Raw genomic sequence first — 24,868 nt, forward strand, 5'->3', positions numbered from 1 at the left:
TTAATCCCTAAAAGCATTCAATTTTGGAAACTTTGATTAATAGAATCAGGAGAGATTAGGGAATTTGCAGTATTTGATGCTTCCTGAGCTGCAGGAATTGCAACCAGAGGAAATTACGCACAGGAACTATAGGGCTACTTGAAAATCATAAATGTAGAGTAAATAAAAGCAAGTACTTGCCATAGAAATATGATAGAACTCATAATCTTAAAATACAATATAAACTCTTGACGTGAACAGAGGAATGTTACAGTTGAATGTGGAGTATTTTGAGCATATTTTTACCATTTAAGGCAAACTTTAGGAAGAATGGTCTCCCATCAAACGTTCATTGCTTCATTTTTACTGTTTGGAAAGCTCTTCTAACTGGACCAGAGATCGGGGCAGCATAGTATTTATTGCTTTCTGATGGACAAAAATACAGCATGTGATTGCTGATTATTAATGTTTGTTTTCCTTTTCAAAGTTAAATTGAGTGGACCCTGGTTGCTGGCTGGTGAAGTGCACTCTTTTCGAGTGCGTACAGTTTCTGTCCTCTTTACAGATGATTTTTGAGGAGCAAAGGGCTGTAGGTAGTAGAGCACTGGATTGAGAGCCAGGGGGCCTTGGTTCTGGCTTAACTATACTTGCGTGATCATAGAATAGTCATGTCACCTTCTGGGTCCATTCTTCACTTGCAAAATGAGAAAGATTGAGACAAATTTTCTCAAAGTTTGTGACTAGAAGTGGAAAGCAACTTGTCAGTAGGCAGAAACCTAAAATGCAGCCAAGCCAGAACTTGTGCCATACAGATGCTTATTGTCAACATTTTATGACTCCATAAACTAAAAAAAAAAAAAAAATATATATATATATATATATATACTGTTGTAGTTTATTTTGGCTTATCAGCTGATTTTTTAAAATCACTTTATATTCTTTACATAGCTGAAGGACCAGTTTCTCGTCTTCTACAGATTTGTAGACTTCTGCTTGATTTTTTAAAATATAAAACTCACAAAGCATTTAAACCTTTAAACAATACACACAGTTTACTTCTAAACTTTAAAGTTAAATTTAGATACGATGAGAGTGAGTCAGAGGTGAGTGTAAATTCCATCGCAGATTCAGGGCCGTTCCATTCCTATTTGTCACAACCACCGGGTAAGCTGCGTGCAGTGGGCTCCAGACCTTCACTGACCTTCCTTTGAGCCTCTGCGGTCTCGCCCAGTCAGATGGCTTAGGACTGTACTCAGGTGCTGTCATATTTGGATAAAGATGAGGGTTTCACCTGAACCGGTTTTCACAGCAGTGATAGATTTCCGATAATCCATCCACCTCCATTGCCGTGCCCTTGTGAACAATGGCACATTTTTGAGAGGCCTTGCTGTGGAATTAAATCAAGCTTACTGACTTCACCCCCACCTCCACTCCCCGCCCCCCCAGCAGTCCTCTTCATCTATTGCACGTGTTATGGAACGAGTGAGTGAGTCGTTCCGTAGGTACAGTGTGAAAAGTTCAATGTGATTGTGATTGGCTTGAAACAGCTGAGTAGAAAAATGGAGTAGAATAATGATTCTCAGGCTTGGGGATGTCAGTCATGAGTGACATTTCAGAAAAACAAAATTGGGGATGCATACAGGCGTACCGACTTGGTTTTTGTCAGGTACAAATATTAAAAACCCATAGGCACCATTAACAGGAGGCATCTGTAATTTATATTTATAATAGAATGAATCTTTTTTTTTTTTTTTGGTACCATAAAGATTGTAAGGACAATCTTGGAATTCTTGGAATATTTGTTAGTATTAAATTAACAAATTTAGTTTTATGAAACCTTTTGTTTCTTCATTTTGTCCAGGGAACAGCAGGTTTCGGACTGGCAGCTAACTATAAACCAACATTTTGGTATTTTTGGTATTTTTCTAACTTATTTTTGTTACACACACACACACACACACACACACAAACCATTGTTTATAATACATGAAGTTGACTTAAAAACCGCTTCATGAGTCAAAATATACAATTTGAAAAATACTGCTCTGTGGTGTATATATATATATACAAAAGTGGAATTACCAAGTTGCAAGACCTAGGAAGTTTCAATTTTCATACAAAATTGCCGAATTGCTCTTTAATATGTTCAAACTAGTTTATTTCATAGAATACAATTTTCCCTACCTCTTTGTTACGTCTTGACATTTGAGGACTTAAAAGTTCCTGCCAATACTATGTGTAAAAAATGGTATGTTGTTTTACTTTGATTTTGTGAGATTTTAGTAAAATACATGTTCTGAATACTCATTTTCCTTTATATTTAACACTCTCCAACACTGCATTTGCATTTTAGTCATGCTTTGATAGCTGTGTTTAAAATTTAAATTTAGTTAGTATACAGAAAAAAATGTCCACACATATGTACAGCCTGATAAATTTTCAAAAAAGTGTAATCCTCACCTGGATCAGAAGAAAGAATTTCACTGGCACTCAGAGGAACACCCCCCAAACTTTTCCAGTTACTACCCACCCATCCTTTCCTCAAAGGTAGCCACTGTTCAGATTTCAATCGCCATAGACTAATTTTGCCTGCTTTTAAAATTTGCATTAAGGAGCTTAAAGTTAGAGTAAATTTTGATGTTCAGCCATTATATATTAGTCAAATATGTTTATATATTCTTAGTGCTTTTTTTGATGATTTGCTTAAGAAAACTTTTCCCTCTGAAACTCCTGTCACCTTTTAATAGGCTCACAGTTTTAATCTTCACATTTAGTTTCCTGACCCATCTGATTTTTTTCTTGTATGAAGTAAGAATGTAAGTTTTTTTTTTCTTTTTGAAAAGCAAAAGTACAATGTCTTGAACTGTGTCCTTCTTGGGGATGCATGACATACTAAAGGACTGTCTATTCTGTCCCATTGCTATATTACTACACTTTTGTGAAAATAACTTTTTTTTTTAAGATTTTGTTTATTCATGAGACACAGAAAGGCAGAGACACAGGCAGAGGGAGAAGCAGGCTCCCTGCAGGGAGCCCGATGTGGGACTTGATCCCGGGACCCGGGGTCACGTCCTGGGCCGAAGGCAGGTGCTCAACCACTAAGCCACCCAGGCATCCTGATATCATTTACTTTTAATGTCTTGATATGTGGCACAAACTCTGTCCTAACATTGTCCTTTTAAAAAAATCTTGATATTCATACAGCTTTCAAAGCAAGTCTTATAATCAGTATGCAAATTCTTTCAATATAATAACTGCGTTTTTTAAGTAAGCTTAAAAATCTGTATTTTAGGCAGACTTAATTCTATGCTTTTGAGTTTTTCTTACTATATTCTTTTTAACAGGAGAAAAATGAACAAAAGTTTAATAACATGTATACTTCCTGTATACATGAGAAAGATCCAGGAAAGCTAAGTAACTTTGTTACTATTTTGAATGGGAATTTTTCCCCATTAACTTCTAAAAAGTTATAAGGTCTAAAGATAAATACTAGTTTGAATAGGACTTTGAATCCAGCAGCTTTGCTGAATGATCTTCTTCATTTTAAATCATTGCATTTTGTTTTTCTTGGATTTTCTATGTAGTAAATTATATCATCTATAAATAATGACAATTTAATTTTTTCTTTTCTCATCTTTATATATCATTTGCTTTTGTTTTGCATTGGACAGGATGGCTATTTAAATTTTTATAGATGAAGAAAATTAGCTTTACGTAAATGAGAAAAATGATAGCATTAGAATTTTAAATATTTTAATCCTAAACAATTTCTAAGACTACAAATAAAACTTGGGTATATCACATTACTATTGCTTGAGATGAGATATTTTCTCAATTCTGCACACAAATTTTACTACATAATGAAAATTATCTCTTCCTTTCATAAGAATGCTTCTAAAGTTTTTCATAAGATATTTGGTGTTTTTTTAAAGCTCCAGTTCTGTACGTTTTCTTTATCACTATCTACCTGGGCTCTTTTCTTTCTTTGAATCATGAATGAATATTGTTGCATTTTTACCAAGTTTTTAAAAAATCTATCGAGATGTCTTGTTCTTTATGATTTTCTTGAGTTTTTAAGCCTCTATTTTCCCCTAAGTTTTCTAGTGATATTATATAAAGCTATATATACATTTAGATATGAAGTTAGACTTGATTCACTAATACTTTATTTAAAATTGTTGCATTTGGAGCACCTGGGTGGCTCAGTCAGTTAAGCATCTGACTCTTGATTTCGGCTAGGTCATGGTCTCAAGGTCCTGGGATCAAGCTCTGCATCAGGGCTCAGCATGGTGTCTGCTTGAGATTCTCTCTCCCACTGCCCCCTCCCCCACCATGTGTGTTCTCTCTCAAATAAATAAATAAATCTTTAAAAATAAATAAAACTCTTACGTTCATGTTCAGAAGTGAGATTAGCTTCGTATTTTACTTTCTTGTACTCTGTCTTGGTTTGGCATAAATATACCAACATCATAAAAATTAGCCTTTTATCCTCTTTTTACTATCTGGAAGAATTATATAAGATAGGAATGATCTGAACTTTTAAGTTTGATAAAATTATATTCTGGATTCTGGGGAAGGGATACAGCACTATTTCTTTAATATATATTGACTCATTAGAGATTTTAAAAATCTCTAATGGGTCAATACTGGTAATTCAGCATTTCCTGGAAATTTTTCCATTTTATCGAATTTAATATCTGATATTAAATTGCTAAAGGTACCTGTATTATTTTGTCAAATCAAAATTATGTATGATGTTACCCCTTTTCATTCTTCATATATTTAATTGGTGTGCTTCTCCTTCCACCTCCCATTTTTATTCAATAGAAGCAATCTCTTTTTTCCTCTCTAAGAAATTGAACATTTCTAACTTTGATGTTCTGTAATGTCACTACATTGCACATCAGTGTACTTAACAGGCATTTTTAAAAATGAAGACTCAATCTTTCTTCACCTCTGGAAAATTCTCAACTATTGTCTTTATGAATATTGAAGAGAGCCTCAATTTTACTCTTTGTCTGGAATGCCTCCTAGATGTGTTTTTGACTTCCTCATAGTCCTTTCATTTCATACTCCCTTAATTAAAAAAAACTTTCCCTACTCAGTTCTTCTTTTCTGTTTCATTCTGAAAAAATGTTCTGAGGTTTCTCTTCAAATTTATTCTCTTTTCAATTGCTTTAATATTTCTTCTATTGAGCTTTTTAATATCAATGTACCATTTCATAATGTTTGTGGTTTTGTTTCACAAAAGATTTCTTTATATCTTTGAAGACTTTAAATGTACTCATTTAAACATCCCTTACTTGTTCTCTTGTTATTTCTTTGCTGTGAGTTATGTTTGTTGTCTATTATCTTGATGCAGACATTCTAGTATGTTTTGTCATTCTTGTCTGTGAGCTCATTTTCCTAGCACACTATCTTCTCTTTGAGCTTACTCATGTGTAACCTGGAATGTGGAGAAATCTCCACAATTTCCCCTTTTTCAGCTTTCCCTAGGGGGCTTTCACTGTCTCTGAGCAAGTTCTTAAATTTGTGTTTTGACTCTGGATTTTTCAGACTTGGAAAATATAACTAGGCCTCTGCAATCATGCCGATATAGATCCAAGATTCTGGAATCACATGTCTTGAGTAGGTGGTTTGCTTACCAGGTCCTGTTCTTTTACTGGAAGATCAACTTTGGTTTTCCACCACAGGAGTAAGATAGGTGATTCCACCTCTCATCCTCATATTGGTGTTAATGTACAGCCCCTATGGCTCTGTTTACTCCCAGGATCTGCTGCTTCTACCATGAGTTCCAGACTTCAGCTCAAAATCACTACAATTCTGGCGCCTGGGTATTTCTCCGTATACCCTTCATCCAGGCTATGTACATACAGATGAGTATAGTTTAATATATCTTATTTAGTATTTCTAGTTATTTAAGTGCAAGGTATGTACGTAATATGTCTTCTTGACTTAGAAATCTCCACAGTGTTCCCTAATGCAGACACAGGAAGAAATTACTTATGGGTACCTATACACAAATCTTAAAGCTGAATGTTTTTTCTCTGTATTAGCCACTAGGTAGTTTATGTACAATTCGTTGCTTCCAGCACCCATAGCTACAGAGTTCTGGTTGGCCTTCATTTATATGAGATTTTCCTTCTTTCTGATGCTCTCAACTATTAACTTTATACTTCTCCATTTTATGAATTTTTATAAAATTTCTCAATTCTTTTGTAGAATGAGGTGGCATATAAATACTCAAGTATTATTATCATTCTGTCTGTTTAGATCTGTTAACCATATAGGTCCTGACCTCAAGAAGTAGAATAACTGCATTCCTCTTTGAATATGTATGGACTGTGTAGTTCCTGGATTGAAGCTGCTGCTCAGTGAATGCTAACTGACTGAGGGAATCAAACACTGGGAGTACGACTCTTAACCATAAACCTTTACTTATCTTCCCTTTGCCTCTTATGTTTCAGCCAGACGAAGTCTAAGTTTGGCTGTTGAGGAGAGTGTCAATGCATGTGGACAGACATTCTCCTTTCTAGAGTAAACAAAAATCCCAGATTCACTATTGAATTCACTTAGCCTTCTTCCTCTTTTATATTTTTTGGAAAATTGATTTGTTCTTTGTCATTTATTCAAAAAAACATTTTTCAGAATATCCTTACATGCTCGAGCACTGTTGTAGGCCTCGAGGACACAAATATGATGAAGACATAGTCCTTGACTCAAGAACTTCTAGTTTGGTAGGTGGAGGGTCATTTGCTGGCAGATATTTTAAGTTCCATCGAGAAGCAGCAGTAGGCAGATATGGGCTACTCAGAAGCCTGAGAGGATGTACGTATGCATGGAGCTGGTGGAGGAAGACAACTATACTCGAGTCATTGTATAGGAAAAGGTCATATTGGGGTGTGATAAAGACCTTAAGGCAAGGAAGTCTTTGTGTTAGAAACTGGTTGGTACCAGGCCCTTGAATAGAGTTCACAATTCTGAAGGCAAGAGTTGAAAAGCTGATTCTAAGATTAAAGTCCAGAAATAGTTATGTTTGACAACTTCTAAAAGGCAAAAGTAGGGCATCAGAGGTCAGTAAGATGCCACAGGGCATGCAAAATAGAGGCTGGAGTGAAATCTATGAAATAGTAATGTAGGTATTACTGTCCTTTGTCTGGGCCTGACATCTTGGGTGATACATATTGTAATGGACTGAATGATATCTCAACAAAATCCATATATATTGAGGCAGGAACTTCCTGTTATCACTGTATTTGGAGACAGGACCTTTAAGGAGGTAATTAAAGTTAATTGAGGCCATAAGATTAGGGCCCTAATCCAATAAGATGTCTGTCTTTTTAAAGAAGAGGGTGAGACACCAAGGATGTGTAAACATAGGGGAAAACCATGAGAACATAGTGAGAAGGTGGCCACCTGCAAACCAAAGAGAAAGGCAGGAAACCAATCCTGTTGACAACTTGGTTTTGGATTTCAAGCCTTTATAATTGTGAGAAAAGTTTCTGTTGATTAAATCACTCTATCTGTGGTACTGTTTTAGCAGCATTAGTGGACTAATATACATACTCTTTCTTCTTAAAATAATTTTAATCTGCTTCTTACAGTGGGTTGTTAGTCTTTATATCATCTGTAACATTTTGTACTTAGCCAGTCTTTCCTATTGGTCACCAATATTCATCAAAATATATTTTTCCAAAAGGTTTTTTATACATCCTAGCAGATGGACACAGCATAGTCTGAGGGCAAGACCCCAGATGACATGGGACCCAGATTCTAGCTCTGCAAACATGGAAACATTTAATTGCTTATGACCTTCCTGCCCTCTTTGTTACATGAAGGGAACCTGTTACTTTCCATTTTATGTATTTATTATTTCTTGCTTTGCATTCCTATTCTCTGCTTTTTTTTTTTTTAATCTTTCTATTTTTTTTCCCTCCTCTTGACCCTCTAATATCTATTCGTGAGCTAAGGAGAAAATGTTATTTTCCAATCTAACACTACTTTGAAGTCTAGACAAATTGTCATTTGTCAGAGCAAGTAATTTAAATGATACTAAAATGCATCTATTTGGGGTTCTTAAAAAATGTCATTCTTTGACAGTTTTGTGAGGTCAGAAAAAACTCAGTGTATCGCTATTCAAGCCATGATAAAATTGAAAACTTCTGCCAAACCAAGAACACTTGTGCAGTGAAATAGTTCCTTTCCCCATTAAGCTAATTATTTTGCATTAATGGACTATTAATGAATTAAACACTGCATAGAAATTTATTTTTCTTTTTTCTGACCCAGAACAATAATCTGCTTCCCTGTAAATTGCATGTATTAGTTCCAGCTCTTACTCTGGATTTGGGCATAAAATGTGAAATCCCTCTTCTTCCTGACAATTCTTCCAATATCTGAAGATGATCACATGATATATCAAGTGTACCATCATGGAGCCCATATTTTTTTCACTTTGGCCAACAAATGTCATGAGAGACTTAATCATGTGCTTAGCTGAAAGTTAGATGACAATTCACTTTAATTAAACTCAAGTTAGTGAGATGTATGGGGCTCTAGAGAATAATGTCACAGTTCCTTAGCTGGCTCATATCTCACTCTCTGGCCCTTATCCATCCTCAGCTTGTTGACGTTTGCACAGGTACTCGTGCTTACTTCAAGGACATGAGGCTTGGACTTCCCATCCCTTAGGAGTAATTATTTCAAAATATTTCCCCTAAATATGCTAGGTGTTTCTACATTGTGGTGCCTCTGTATGTGTTGATCCTTCTACTCAGACTATCCTTCTCCTGTTTTACCATTATTCTCAAAATTCAGCCCAAATCTTGTGAAAAATATTCCTTGATTCCCACAGGCAGAGTTCATTGCCCTGTATTTTCTGCTCTGGACGCTTGGTTTATGTCCTCCTTTCCATTCTGTAATGTGACTTACATGTTTGTGAGGTTTTTGAGGGCAGGGACCATGTCTCTTTAAAAATACCGTAGTCTCAGTGCTTAAAAACATTTATTGAGTAGGCCTTCAATAAATATCTGTGGGACACATGATGCCTGGAGAATGAATGCCTGCTCAGATAAAGCTTAAAAGCAAGAAATCTTTGGAAGACAACTAATCGGATTGAAAAAAAAACTACAGTAATGGAGGAGGTTGCCAGTAAGATGATTCTGTGCCTTGCAGAGAGTGTTCTAAAGGAAACTCCTTGAATTAGTCCCAAGGTGTATCATGGCCACGGCTATGTCTGCTGCAGTGTGGTCTCGTGGCGCATCAGCACTTACTCATGCATTGCCCTTCTGGGAAGTTCATACTTGACAAAACTTTGAGTTATACTGCCCTGAGTCACTGACCCCCAGGGTGGGAAGTCCCTGCTTCCTGTCCTCTAAGTATCAGCACATGTACCTGTATTATGGTAGCCCAGCTTGTGGTTCACTGTGGCTGGTACTGGGCTAACCATTTATTGTATTTTTTTATAAATTTATTTTTTATTGGTGTTCAATTTGCCAACATATAGAATAACACCCAGTGCTACCCATCAAGTGCCCCCCTCAGTGCCCATCCCCCAGTCACCCCCACCTCCTGCCCACCTCCCTTTCTACCACCTCTAGTTCGTTTCCCAGAGTTAGGAGTCTCTCATGTTCTGTCCCTCTTTCTGATATTTCCCACTCATTTTTCTCCTTTCCCCTTTATTCCCTGTCACTATTTTTTATATTCCCCAAATGAATGAGATCATATAATGTTTGTCCTTCTCTGATTGACTTATTTCACTCAGCATTTTTTTTTCTTAAACGCCCCTGTTCTTCAATATTTCTTCATGCTTGTTTTCTCTTCCATCATCATGATTTCCTCTCTTTCTTCCTCAAATGACTTTTCCCTCTTCTCTTTCACTTGCTCTTTCCCTTCCCTAAGGTCACAGCTTTCACTATCAAACTGAGGCATAATTTGGGATTTCAGTGCTCTAGATTTGTTCCAATTATGGTCATCCCCTGCCACCTCCTTGCCTAATTTACCCAAGCAAGTTATAGAAATATCGACAAGGAAGAGAGTTCCCTTTACTATAGCCAACTACATAAATGAAACAAAATCTAGACTTGTATAAATCAACACTTGTGTTCCAGAACGATGTTGTGGGCCCTGGGCAGATAAAGAAAAACTGATTTCCTTCCATCAAAGAACGTGATCAAAATCAGATAATCTGAGAGGTACCTAGATGGGGAGCATCACCCTGGGAGCAGCAGAGGCACAAATGAACCTTTCCGCCTTTTACCATCACATTCTTGCTCCTGCCTACCTGGCAGGCTTTGCGTGTAGGTGATAACAAATGCCCTCAGGTGGTGCAATGTGGAGACCAGGTGTTCCATATGGAAAACAGGGAGGCTGCTTTCCTTTCTCTCGCTGCTCTGGGACTGACTAGCAGTGCAGTTTGTGAAGGGAAGGAGTAGATTGTATTCAGGCAGAAAATTAAGAGCTATAGAAGAACATGTATACATGATCCAGAGCAACAGATCCTTAGAGATAGTGTGTTTGGGGTAGAGGTGCCATAAGATAACATGGGATGTAGGGCTGGGGAGGAGGAACTCTCTTTGAAACCAGAGAGGTGTCCATTGGCACTCCCTGACCTTGGGATGGAGTTAAACTGTCGCTCTATCATTTCAATTGTTACTCTGAAACATGTGGTATACACAGATATAGATATGACCTAACAACTCTAGGCTATTTGAAATGGAATCACAAAATAAATGGACACCATTTGAACATTTTTGAGATTTCAAAAATGAAGGTACTGGTGAGGATGAGGAACAATGAGAATGGGGATTTTTTTTTTTTACATGATTGAGGAGAGTGTAAATTGGTACATTACTTTGCAGAGCATTTGACAACATTTGTTAAAATTGAATACTCATGCAGCCTTTGACCCAAATGTATCACTGCTAAGTTTATACCTTAAAGTAGGGGGTGGGCAGACTTTTTCTGTAAAAGACTAGAAAACAAATATTTTCAGCTTTGCAAACCAGACACTCTGTTACAACTAACTACTCAACTTCACCACTGTAGTGTGAAGGCACCCACAGACGTATATAAACAAATGAGCATGGCTGCATCCCAATAAAACTTTATTGACAAAAACAGGTGGAAGGCCGGATTTGGCCCACAGGCATGGTTTCTGACTCCTGCCCTTAAGAAACAACCATGTACACAAAGATAAATGCACAAGAATGTTCTTAAGAGCATTGTTGGTAATAGAAAAAATTAGAAACAGCCTAAAGTCCATCACTAGAAAAATGAACAAATGAAGAGTTATATATATGTATGTGCAATCAAATGCTATAATAGAAAAAAATGAACAAGAACACCATCATTGTTGATGAATCTCACATGTTTAAATAAGGATGCAGACAGAATTACACTATTTAAAGTTTTAAATATACAAAGCAATTAGACATTGTTTTGAGATACATACATGTAATAAAAATACAAGACCATTTTGAGGAAGACAAACACCAAATTCAGGGTAATGATAACCTATATGGAGAGTAAGGTAGTGGGGGAGGGTGTGGGGGGATATGTTGGAGACTTAAATTGCAATTTAATGCTTTATTTCTTAAGCTCTCGGAGGATACACAAATGTGTAAATGAGTGCTTATACTATATCCTAGACTTTTTTGTATGCCTCAAATATTTTATGATTGAAAAAAATTCTAGGGCTTTTAATTTCGAATGCCTTTGCATTGGACTGTAGCTTTTGACCCATTATTGATATGCAGCTGCAATTACCTTGTATCTTACTGTCACATTCAATGGTGCGGCCCACATATTCCATCCCTGGGGTCTGTTTGATTGCACATTTTTAACATAAAAACATTTGTGCTGGACAATGAAAATGCTTTCAAGAGCTTTGGTCTTTCAGTGACACTGATTTGTGATTGGAACAGGTTGCTATGGAAAAATTGCTGGCTGAGGGGAGAAAGGGTTTTTAGGATTTTGTTTTTTCATTTATTCTTCTTTAGATACTTTACCGTGACTTCAGTTTTTCTGCCTAGATTCCATGGTTTCATTGTTCTGTGTTTTTCTCTTTGAACATTCTAGTAAGAGATTCACCAACAGTCTTTGTCCTTCATTTCACATCTTAGCCGGATGAGTTTAGGTTCACCAAGTCCTCCAGGTTAGGTGACTTTCTTGTTCTCCAGAGAGGATGAGACAAATTGGAAATGCCTTCTACATGGGGAATTGATTAAGTTCAGACTTTTCCCACATTGGAAAGATGCTGATTTGGATTCATAGTCATGATATGAGTCAGCCGCAGCTGGGAACATATTGTCCACTTACAGTGAGCTGTTCCATACTTGGGGAAGGTGACAGACTCTCAGGGCAGGAGAGAGAAGTATTGGATTTGTTTTAGCATTTAGGAATTTTTTCCATGAAGACATGCCTTGGACTACCACTCACTTTTGCATGGCCCTAAGGCACAGCTGTCTGGGAAGGATTCTTGTTTTTGTCCCTACTGGGCACATAAGACAAATGGTCTTTGAACTTGATAGAACTGAAATATCCAGGAGAAATTCTAGCCAACTGATTGTTGACCTAGAAGCAAACACCATCAGGGCATCTCTGATATAGCAGCTATACAGGCAGGGTTGAATTACCACAGAGACGGGAAGAATATATTTTGTATGGTTGTTGCGCTAAAACAGTGAGAATTAATTTCAGTGTGAATCGGCTAGTGTTTATCCAACACACTGCATTCTATTTTCTCCACAGCTGTTCACTGCCATACATTTCTGATCCAAAATACAAAGTTGTCCAAAAACTGTGGAACACACTGACCTGATCTTCTCACTGGGGAAATATCTTTACAGGAAAGATGAGATTATTAGAAAAAGGCTTTTGTGGGAAATTAAATATTTCTGGATTTATAGGGAAAATTAGTTTCCTACCTCTCTCGATGGCAATTTATCTTCATTATTAAAATCTGAGACTAACCAATGTGTTTTCCAACAAATGTAACTTTGATAGTCAAAGAATTTAATAGGGCTCTTAAAAACTGAAATGGCAGCAAATACTGATTTATAAATTATGAGTAATGAGAATGAGGGTCACCAATATGGAATATAAAGTATAAACATTTGAACTGGTGATACATTGAGTAAAGAGGTCTAGAAAAGTCTCAGCAACTCCTAACAAGGCATATTTAGGGCAGCCCGGGTGGCTCAGCAGTTTAGTACCGACTTCAGCCCAGGGCGTGACCCCGGGGTCCCAGGATCAAGTCCCACCTCGGGCTCCCTGCATGGAGCCTGCTTCTCCCTCTGCTTGTGTCTCTAGAGCCTCTCTCTCTCTCTCTCTCTCTCTGTCTGTCATGAATACATAAATAAAATATTTTTTAAAAAGCATATTTAAAAGACATTAAGAAAGAGGGACGCCCGGGTGGCTCAGCAGTTGAGCATCTGCCTTTGGCCCAGGGCGTGATCCTGGAGGCCCCGGGATCGAGTCCCACGTCGGGCTCCCTGCATGGCGCCTGTTTCTCCTTCTGCCTGTGTCTCTGCCTCTCTCTCTCTCATGAATAAATAAATAAAATCTTAAAAAAAATAATAAAAAGAAATGGGGAGGAGAGTGGGGGATGGAGTGACTGGGTGATGGGCACTGAGGAGGGCCCTTGATGGGATGAGCCCTGGGTGTTATACGTTGGCAAATTTAATTTAAATAAAAATTTTTTAAATGTTTAGTTACTTTCAGATGTACATGATAACTAAAATGTGCTATTAAAATATTGCTTCCTTAGATTCCTTATGTTAAGGTACATATAAAAAAGTAAAAATTACCACAACAATGCACTATTCCGAGAAATGGTCACCTCTTAGAAGGAGAAAGAGTATAATGTATATAATGTATTGATTAAGAGCCTAATGTTTGTAGCTAGGTTCTAACCTCTATAGATGCCACCATGGCAGTTTCTCTGTGAGATTTATTTTTTGCATCTGTAAAGAACAGATTAAAATAATCACTTCATAGATTTGTTGTAAGGACTTAATAAGATAATATGAAACAGTGTAATTCCTGGCACTGCCAATCAACACTCAATTAATACCTATTATGATTACATTATATAATTGTAATGTCACATTTCTTACTAATAGTACTAAGGTAGACAATTCAGTTCTTAATTGAAAGAGCACAGAATCTGAATTAATGAGATCTGAATTAGGGAAGTTTTTCTCTAGAAAGTTTGTCTTTTTAGATCTCCAAAGACAATGTTTTAATTAATGTTAAAGCATTTTAAAGTAGCTACTGTGTGCGGACAGCTATGAAATATTGCAGAGGAAGAAACACAAGAACAGGGACTTCCATAGTCTTACATTATTCCTTTGAATGTTGTATACCTTTTAAAAGGTCAAGGTTATGCTTGTTGAGAACATTTAAGCTATAAACTGTGCTTCTGAGTATTACAAATAGCCAATGCCATAGGAGAATTAAAGTTTATTAGCTAAATTATATTGTAGAAAGATATTTGGAGTAATAGTGTGGAGATTAGCATTTTCTTATTTTTCTTTGTTACAAGAAATTTTATGTTTCTCGGTTGATTGGGTTTGATTTTGGCTTCCCAGTTGGTTGACCACAAAACTCTAGAGGATGTATGATTGGAAGGAGGAGCAGAAATAATTTTGGTGGAAATTGGAGCTACTCTTCGGGTGGAGGTGAGGTCTATGGGAATTTATTTCTTAGTTGGGAAGGAGGGTCAAGAGGAAATACACTGCCCTCTGCATAGTTGTCAGCCCCTTAAAGAGAAAAAAAAGGCTCCGACAGAGGTGGTACTGAGTCGCGTCCATATACTGAAAAGGATGAGAATAGGAGAAGTGGGAGGAGAAAAATGACCAATTCCATATGACAACTGGGAAGTTTTCAGGGGACTTATCTTTTACTATGGTCTAAGAAACTCATGCATTGTGTATAAAACAAAAAACTGTATTTCACGGTGGTGGTATTCAGACCGTGTGAGACTTAATATGATTCGGCTATTGTTGATGCGCTGCTATAAACATGGTGTGTGTGTCCCTTTGAATCAGGATTTTTGGTTAAATACCTAGTAGTACAGTTTCTGGGCCATAGGGTAGCCCTATTTTCAACTTTCTGAGGACCCTCCACACTGTTCTCCAGAGTGGCTGCATCAGCTTGCATTCCCACCAACAGCATAAGAGGGCCCCCCTCTCTCCACATCCTCCCTAACACCTGTTGTTCCTTGTGGTGTTGATTTTATCCATTCTGATGGGTGTGAGGTGATACCTGACTGTAGTTTTGATTTGTATTTCCCTGATGATGAGGGTTGTGGACACACTTTTCATGTCTCTTAGCCATCTGTATGTCTTTGAAAAGTGTCTGTGTCTTCTGCTCACTTTTTAACTGAGTTATTTGTTTTTTGGGTGTTCAGTTTGGTAAGTTATTTATTTTGGATTTTAACCCTTTATCAGTTATGTCAATTTCAAACATCTTCTCCCTTCTATAGGTTGCGGTATAGTTTTGTTGATTCTTTCCTTTGCTGTGCAGAAGCTTTTTATCTTGACAAAGTCCCAATAGTTCATTTTTGCTTTTGTTTCCCTCACCTTAGGAGACTTACTGGTAGGAAGTTGCTAAGGCCAATGTCAAAGGAGTTCTTGCCTGTGTTCTTTTCTAGGATTTTTATGGTTTTAGGCCTCAGATTTAGACCTTTAATCCATTTTTGTTTTTTTTGTTTTTTATTTTTTTTTTTATTTATGGTAGTCACACACAGAGAGAGAGAGAGGCAGAGACATAGGCAGAGGGAAAAGCAGGCTCTATGCACCGGGAACCCGATGTGGGATTCGATCCGGGGTCTCCAGGATCACTCCCTGGGCCAAAGGCAGGCACCAAACCGCTGCGCCACCCAGGGATCCCTCCATTTTGAATTTAGTTTTGTGTTGGTGTAAGAAAGTCGTCCAGTTTCATTCTTCTGTTTGTTGCTGTTCTGTTTTCCCAACATCATTTGTTGAAGAGATTTTTATCCATTGAATTTTCTCTCCTGCTTTGTCAAAGATTAATCGAGCATATAGTAATGGATTTATTTCTGAATTTTCTGTTCTATTGATTCATGTGTCTATTTTTGTGCTGTACCATACTGTCTTGAGGACTACAGCTTTGTAATATGACTTGAAGTCCAGTATTGTGATGCCTTCAGCTTTGCTTTTCTTTTCCAAGATGGCTTTGGCTCTTTGGGGTCTTTTGTGGTTCCATACAAATTGTAGGATTGTTTGTTCTAGCCCTTTATAAACCTTCTGCCAAAAAAAAAAAAAAATTATAAGTACAAGCAATTGGAAAAGCCATATCATTTTCTCCTGGAAACTTCATTGTGCTTATTACCAACTTTCAACTAATCTCTTCCTTTCATTAAGATAGAAGTTTAAGAAATGATTAAGTAGAAACAATAAAAAAGAAAGATAGACAACATGAAAGTGCTTTAAAATCCATAGTTCTACACATGTGCAAATTAACATTGTGGAGAACTTCAGTGCAAGACCAGCACTTAACTTCATAAACATTTGTCATTTGTGATGTTGGCAGTACTTTGTCAAGGTTCATTTGAGGATCTGGTGTTTTTTTAGAGCAGCTGGTGGCATAAATTCTGTGCCTATTTTGTTGTGAAAGAAACTAAAGCACAAAGGAAATCGAATTAGGTTGACAAGATCTCACCAATGGATGATTAGAATTGGCAATTCCAGATGGGTAAGTTATTCTCACTAACTCTTAAAAATTTAGTTCTTCTTACATACATGTGTGTTATGTGACATCACAGTCTCTTCAGAGAGTTTCTTCTCCTTCACTCTCAGTCCATTTGGTTCAAGTGGGGCTCACACCAGGTAACTCTAGGGTTGGGGATATATTTCAGATCAGATTAATGACTGAACCACTTGTCCTTGGTCATAGTGATTGGTTCAGAGTTGGTCAGAGGGTCTACAGTAAGCTAATGCTATCTAAATGGGCTTCCTAAACTGGTTTATATATTTTCCATCTTTTTACAGAAACCCTGAGAATAAAACAGATACTGAGGAAAACAGGGCTGTGAAACAGAGAGAAACACAGTGTCCTAATGATATCATGTAAGACCCTGGATCCAACTATTCCAAAGCCAAATTCAGCTCTTACATTCCTAGTTCTATGTGTCAACAATTTCATTTTTGTGGTTAATTTATTTTGAAGTTGGTGTCTGTCATTTCCAACAAAAATACTCTCCTGTATTTGTTTTCCTCTCTTCTTCTACCTTTCCTTTTTCATTTTCCTTCCCTTTCCTTTTTATCCTTTCTTCTCTTCCTTTCCCCCTTACTTAAAGGTCCTCAAAAGAAACTGTAGCAAAAAGGATCAGGCCATTCAAGGCATTGAAAACTAGGATAAATGTTGGACTTGATCATGTATAGCCTAAAGCTTTTATATTTTGGAAATAAATAGCATGACAAGAGTTGTACATTAGGGTGATTACTCTGGTAGAAGTGCACAGTAAACATTCATGAAGGAAGAGAATTACATACATGAAGAGCCATCAGGGTGTTGTCCAACTTACAAGGAAGAGTCCTTGTCGTGGAGTGTTAATCTACTGGAATAGGGATATAGGGATAAGGAGAGTTGAAGATGATCCTGAAATTTTGAGTATATAATCACTAGGACTTCAGTGCAACAAAGGATTATTGTAAATAGGGAAATGGCAGGGGAGGTGAACTCATTGAAAGTTGAGTTTTGTTCTTGCTGAATCTGAGTGCAGGCTTGAAGAAACAGGTTTGGAATTCAGACACTTCATTGCTGAAAATACCAACTTGGACATCCTCCAGTTCAAAGTGATCCTAGACATTGTGGGCTAACAGAGAATGTTTTAGACAGTAGAATGTATTTCACAAAAAGAAGCATCACTGGAGCCTAATATATAGTCACAAATGTTAGCTGTTATTATTGTTGAAGAGTGAGTAATAGTAGGGTGCTTTATTAACGTGGTACTGAATTAACCAGGGGACAGAATGGAGATGCAAAAGGGGTGCAGTTGTCAAAGCTGCACAGAAAGTGGAACATGCACACTTGCTGTTATTTGATAGCACAAACTGCTCTGCCATGAATAAAGGACACCTGCAGTGTTGCAGATGTAGTACAATGCAGCCAAGACACCAGGAAAAGCAACAGCCTATTTTAAAGACTGTTTTTAACCAGCGTCAGGGATCTGAGTAATGACTCCATCACATGTGATCATGACTCTCACTTATCAGATGGGAATGCTAATCTCATGAGACTTTTTTAAGTGAGAAAAGTTCAGAATACCCACAATTGAGGCAAATACGAATCATTTTCAGTGTTATGTCATTCTCAAATAAAAATATTAAATGATATTAAGTATTGTATAGTAAGCATCAGAAATTAAAATTTTATTAACAAATGACTATCAAATGCTGGCAAACAGTTTTTCCTAAGCTGATTACCATAAAAAAATGTCTTTTGTGAAGCTAGGTTACTAAAATGATTTTTATGAGAATGTAATGCCTTATGGAATTGATCCCTGAGCCCAGGTACTCTTAACACTAAAGCAAAAAAGTTTTATTATTCTACAGAATGTTGGACTAAATGTACCAAGAGTCAAGTCCTGAGTCCATACATGGTGCACATAAATCAGTAATGAGTGAGTTATTGTGTTCATATAGAAGTTAAATATGTTTAGGAAGGAAGATGTAACCAAGTAAGATAGAATCTACGTAGACAATAACAGAATTTAAAGATTTACTTTCCATTGGTTGGAGTCTCTTAGGTCAACCTCTTAAATTACTTTTAAGATAGGAATGCTGTGCCCCAGGCCAGAAACACTAAAATGTTTAGGTATTACTTCCATTCCTAGATGTCCTGTCATAAAATTCTAATACCAGCTTTGTATTCATTAATTATAGAAATGATATGGACTGAATTTTGTCCTCCATTTCCACCACCAAATTCATATGTTGAAATCCTAACCCCCAATATGTCAGAGGGTGATAGTCTTTGGAGACTGAGTCTTTAAAGAGGTAATTAAGTTAAAATGAGGTCATTAGAGTGGGCCTAAACCCAATATGACCAGTGTCCTTATGAGAAGAGGAGGATAGGACACAGACGCACACAGAGGGAAGACCATGTGAAGACACAGGGAAAAGGCCACATCTGCCAGCCAAAGAGAAACCCACCCTACTGACACCTTGATCTTTGACTTCTAACCTCCAGAATTGTGAGAAAATAAACTTCTTTTGTCTAAGCCACCCACTCTGTGGTACTATGTTATATATAACAGCCCTAGCAAACTAGTACAAAAAAGTATGATTTTGAGCTTTCACTCCAAGTATCAAACTCTTGATTATAACGAGATAATTAAACAACCAGAAAACAAGCCTTCTGATTCTCAGGTAATTTTTAGTGATTTCCTCCTTCTCAATTTGCAATTGCTTTGGCAAAGGGAAGTTTGATGTCCATTTATTGGCTTGTAAATTAGTCCATTCTGGTTTTTCCCAGCAACGACCTTGAGGCAGGAATCAGTTTGTTCCTTATCCACCCCCCCCAAAAAAATCACTTTGTAAAACATAAATATACATTGTAGTGTACATTGGGTTAACTTCCCTGGTTGGCAACTCTCTGTGCTTTATGACCAGACTTGATTGCTGGGAGAAACAGGCACTATCTTCATGATTCCCTGGGAGACAACAACCGGGATCTCATGCCTGGAACTCTTGACCGCTGCCCTGTGTGCCTCTTTCCTTGGCTACTTTTTGACCTATAGCCTTTCACGAGAATTAGAACCATGAGTCTAATGGTCTTGCTGAGTTTGAGTCTTCTGGCAAAGTACTAAACCTGAGGGTGGTCTTGAGGAAACTTGAACTTGAATTTGGGGCCAGAGATGGTCTTTAGGAGCTGCTATCCCCCTTCCTGCCTTGCATTAAGTGTCAGTAATGCAGGTGGTCTTGTGTACTCCCGACCTTGGCACTTTTTTCTCTCTCTGAGCCAAGGCCCATCTGTGGAGTAGCTGGTGGTGGGCGATAGGGAAAGCCACACCTATTGTTCTTCCCTCCAGGTCTTCTGCAAGTTGTAAGGGGAGGGAGCTAGAGGTCTACTGAGTTCTTTCCTTGTGGGCCTGGAACACGGGGAGATACACAACGAGACACCCTGATCCCCCTTGTTTATAGAACCTCATACCTGCTATTGTGATGGCAGGGAGGTGACGGCGGCTACCTAGGGGGCTGGTGGGGTCGAGGGCATGACGTTCAAATCAGGAAGCAGAAAAAGGAGGGAATGGTATTTCAATAATTTTCATTTTATGTTTTCTTTTATCCCCATCCTTAAACTCAATTCTGTTTTTGGTATCTCACAGTCCTCTTTCAAGTGAGGTATATTAGACAGCTTTATCACAAAAGGCTGGATACCTTAAATCAGGTTTTCAATTTGTGAAACAAGTGAATCTCTTTAGAGGAGTTTTGGGGGTTTATTTTTTAAATGAAAACCTACTATACTGTGCTCGATGAGTGGCTAGCGATGGGAATTCTTGGAGTGAATTAATTCAGATTTGAATATATGGTTGACTTCCATAGTTGCAGGTATATTCTATGTTGTACACATGTTGTGGTTATGTTTTTATAAAGTTGCCACTTACACTGAATTAGTGACTACGGAACCATTGCCTGTAGGGAAGATACATGGCTAGGTTCCTGCAAACCTCTGGTCACCGCATTTTGTCAGCTGATCAGTAGACAGCCTTACTTCATGCATGCTTCTGTATAAAGACACCTTTTTTAATAAATTGTTGATTCAGTAACTCTGTACTTATGGCCAGTAACACCATTACGTATGCCTCAGAGCAGCTTATCTAACACGTTTATTTTCTCTCCAAAGCACATCACAGCCTTTTTGTACTCGGGAAACTAGACAGCATTTTGACACTATTCTTGGGGCCCTTTTAAGTAGTAAACTCACCAACACGAAGTTCAAAACTGTGAAAACTGTACACTAAATAGATCACGAGAAGGATACCACCTTACAGTCTGAGGGCTGAAACAGAAGACCGACCGTTGCCTTGTTTGACCTCAGCTGGGAACTTGCACATGGGGGCAACTCAGATTTTTTGCACTCTGTGCACACCCACTAAGGACCACAAAAGTGCTGCGAGTATTGATTTGGGGCCTCCACATTTTAGCAAGTAGGCAAATCCACAAATAATGAGAATTGACTGTATCATTGGAGGAAAATGCTGATTGCCATGAAATATCTTTAAAAGGAAATTGGTATTTTGGTTATGACGTTCACGTCTCTGTAAGAAACAAGAGCTTCTTACCTTTTTCCCCATCTTTCCAAAAGGAACAAGGCTGGAATCTCTGCGCCTTTGACCTATTTAATGTGTCAGATGTGTGCTATGGGAAGTTTACCAGTCTTTGTGAGGAATTTGGTGTGTCTGCCAGGTGGCATTCCGTCCTGGAGGATGTGAGGACAGGGGTAGAATAGGAATGAACAGGGTGGTGTCTAGGTACTATTGACAAAAAAAAAAAAAAAAAAAGAGTCTATCTTGGATAGATTATGAGGAAGGTAGTAGGATGGGAACCCCTCCAGTGATGGCCTAGTCCAGACTGCGTTTCAGCCACTGTAAGGCATTGGCAGTAGGCCTCCACTCTTTTTGTTCCCCAGTAAATACTGTTTCTTCATATTTGTTATAGAGATGCCATCGTCCCTGTTAATTGTTCCATCAAAAACTTCTGAGTCCATGACCTCCAGGCTGCTGACGGCAGTGGATGGGGCCTTCAGTCAGGAAAGCAACCGTGGCAGCCAGTCCTCATGGAAGGCTTTTGGCACTCGAAGTTCTGCTCTAAGTCCTTTAGGTGTTTAAGGCATCTCATCCTTACCATGGGCCTTTGAGGTCGGAAATAGTATCACTCCCAGTTTGTGGATGAAAAGCACGAGGCACAGGTTAGGTAATTTGCTCTAGAAGACCTACATAGAGTAAGTGACAGATTTAAGACTCAAGCAAGGCCATCTGCTTACGGAGCCAATACTCTTCTATGTTCTTTCTCAAGGAAGAAGCCAACTTAGAAAAATTTTAAGTTCAAATTTGTCTGGATGCTAAGATTATGCAGCTTTTAGTTCAATTTAAAAAAACCTAATCTATTACGAAATAAAACGAAAATAGGATGCAGGTACTGACAATATCCCACAGTGTAGATTTGGGTAGTTTGGGTTTCTAAGATAATGACGCAGTAGCATTCAGTAACATGACGACCCTCTTGTGCAGCAGTGGGGAGAGGATGCAAGGATGTGTTTGCGAAGGTCTTTGTATCATAGGCGAGGAGTATGGACAAAGGAATGGAGCGTCCAGTGAGGCAGAGAGTGAGGGTCAAGAGCCTGGTACCCTGGGGGAGGATGGCCAGAGAGTAGTGCTACTACGGGAACTCAGAGGCTACAGCCAGGGCGACTGGTAATCCAAGAAGGGCTGGACAGACACGAGGCCAGGGGAACCCCTGGGGGAATGCTGAACCAGAGAGAAGTCAGGAGGCAGGGGGTAGAGGTGGAGATTAGATTACAGGGGCGAGAGGGGGCAGCCAGAAATGGGTGCAGAAGTCAGCACGAGGAGCATTCCAAAAGGGACGACTAAGAAGTCAAGCATCAGAGGTCGATCTAGGCCAGTTTGTCTGCAACAGGCAGCTGGGTTGGAGCCCCAGACTGGGGGCCCAGGGAGCCCTCGAGGGTGTGGAGGAGAGGCGGTAGGACGGGAGGAGAGGCCGATGGGGCGCAGGGATGGGAGCAGAGAAGCCAGAAGTGTGCCCTTTACACATTTCTGGATAGACTTGGGGACCTGGGCAGAGATGGCCCTTTGCTTGGGGGACACAGATGGTCCTTCAGTTACCCAAGGGTCCTACTTTAGAGTTCACGTGGTTGCTTTATCTTTAACCAGAGCTATGTCTTCCAAAACTTCGTTGCTGTCTGGGGGGAGGAAGGATGTTTAATGTTTCTTTCCCCTGTACGCAGGAAGATAGCTGGGCCTTACTTGGACACTCGTTCCCTGTGTAAAAGATGGTTTTGGCAGGGGAGAATGGGGCAAGTGTTGAGAGCTCGGTGGGGGGACTTTGTATTTGAAAAGGAGAGTAGGAATGCTCATTACTTTATGCCGGGGAGGAGGTCATAAAAAGGATCAAAAAGGCCTGAACACTTCAACTTTGATTCATCCGCTCGGTGAGTTGTGGTGGAGCACAGTGACCCAGCGCAGGGTCCTGCTACCCGTGGGGGTTACTCTAGCACGAAAGAGGATGGACCCCTGGACTCCTGAGGCTACGTTAACTTCTCTTCTTAAGGTTCTCTCCTTAATTTTTGGCGTCCTTTAAAACTGAAAACCTCGATGTGCGGGAGTGTAACTTCTAAGCTCTGTTGTAATGTCATCAGGGTGATAGTAAGATTTTTTTCCCCCTTAATTACATAAGACCCTCTCCCCTGAAGGTGAAGGATACTATTCTTCTGAAGGGGCATTACTATTGCCCGTTATCTTGTAAAGATATTGATCCTGGAGTAGGAACAGACAGAGAAGTAGACCCTGGACCACAGGGGAGGAGAACCCGTTCTCTGGGGGCCTCAGGCAAGTCTGGTGTCTAAGAATATGTCTATTGAGGGTTCCATGGAAGCAGCTCTCAGGTGAGTCAGGGACACCTGGCTGGGCCTGGAGCTGCTGGCTTTGAAAGAAGCCATGGCTAATAGGATTGTGATTTACTTTCTTTGCCATATTCCAGTGACTTTTCTATGCACCTGGAGTAGAAAATTGGCCAGAAGTTGTCTCTTGGTCTCTGCTGTCTCTGCAGGGGATTAGGGGGATTTATCATCGTGCATTTGGGGTACAGAGTGAGGGCGGCATGGCAATGGCTGCTGTACTGGGTTGAACAACACCCCTTCCCCAAATTCATGTCATCCCCAGAAGCTCAGAATAGGACTTCATTTGGAAATAGGGCAATTGTGGTTGTGATTAGTTAAGATGGTCACACTCCTTAATCCAGTATGACTGGTGCAGAGACAGAAGAGAACAGTGTGGAAGACAAAGATGAGGCAAAGCCTAGCGTGATGTGCCGATGAGCCGTGCGGCACCAGGATTGCCAGCAGCCTCCAGAAACTAGGAAGAGGCAAGATGGGTTTCCGTCCTAGAGACTCCAGAGAAAGCCTGGCCCTCCGGAGTCCGTGGTCTCGCCCTCTAGCCTCTGCAACCGTGAGCGTCCACGTCTGTTGTTCCAGCCACCTGGTTTGTGGCCCTTGGCTGTGGCAGCTGCAGGAAACTGCTACAGATGCCTATTCGCACGTGCCCGGAACCTATCATGGAATTGACAGAAAGGGAACTGTGTTCTCTTAGGATGTACATCTTTACATTTTTGAAAAAAGGGATGGACCTAACAATCGTAGTCTACATTTTGAATGTAATCTTTGCAGGAATAATCTTACCTCAACCAGGTGTGAGCTTACCCCACACACACTTCAATTTTTATTCCATCGGGATGGCGGAAACTTAGTCAAGCTTCCCTCGTGCCCTCACCTCCCAGAACGGACAGCTACACTTCAAAGTACGTGTGTGGTGAGTTCTACGGTGCGTCTGCCTGGGCAGCGGCTTCCCCCGGGAGCGCCCATCCTCTGCCCTGGGTCTCAGGCCTCGGTCTCTGTGGGTCAACGCTGAGATTGTCCTATTCCTTCTCTCCTGGCCCTCCAGGTCCCTGGGTGTCCTCGGCTAAGTTCAAACCACGCTGGGGTACGGAGGGCTCGGAGGTGGTGTCGGGGGGCCTATTTCTTATACTCAGTAGACAATTTCTCTCTTTCTGTGTTTGGGCATTAGCTTGGAATAATTCTTTTTATATCTGCTTTCTGTTGTCACCTCTGAGCCACGCAGTAATGA

General features: G+C 39.3%; 1 long non-coding RNA gene across 1 annotated transcript in view; it reads left to right on the forward strand.

Moving 5' to 3' along the window:
- LOC140611231 (uncharacterized) overlaps positions 1–24,868 on the forward strand; it is a 74,804-nt gene that overhangs the window by 38,147 nt on the left and 11,789 nt on the right. Inside the window, exon 5 of the long non-coding RNA XR_012012520.1 lies at positions 24,412–24,553. This is a non-coding gene — a long non-coding RNA (uncharacterized lncRNA). The remainder of the gene's footprint in view (positions 1–24,411; positions 24,554–24,868) is intronic.

Source organism: Canis lupus, chromosome 2 (genome assembly GCF_048164855.1).
Source record: "Canis lupus baileyi chromosome 2, mCanLup2.hap1, whole genome shotgun sequence".
Classification (NCBI taxonomy): Eukaryota; Metazoa; Chordata; class Mammalia; order Carnivora; family Canidae; genus Canis; species Canis lupus.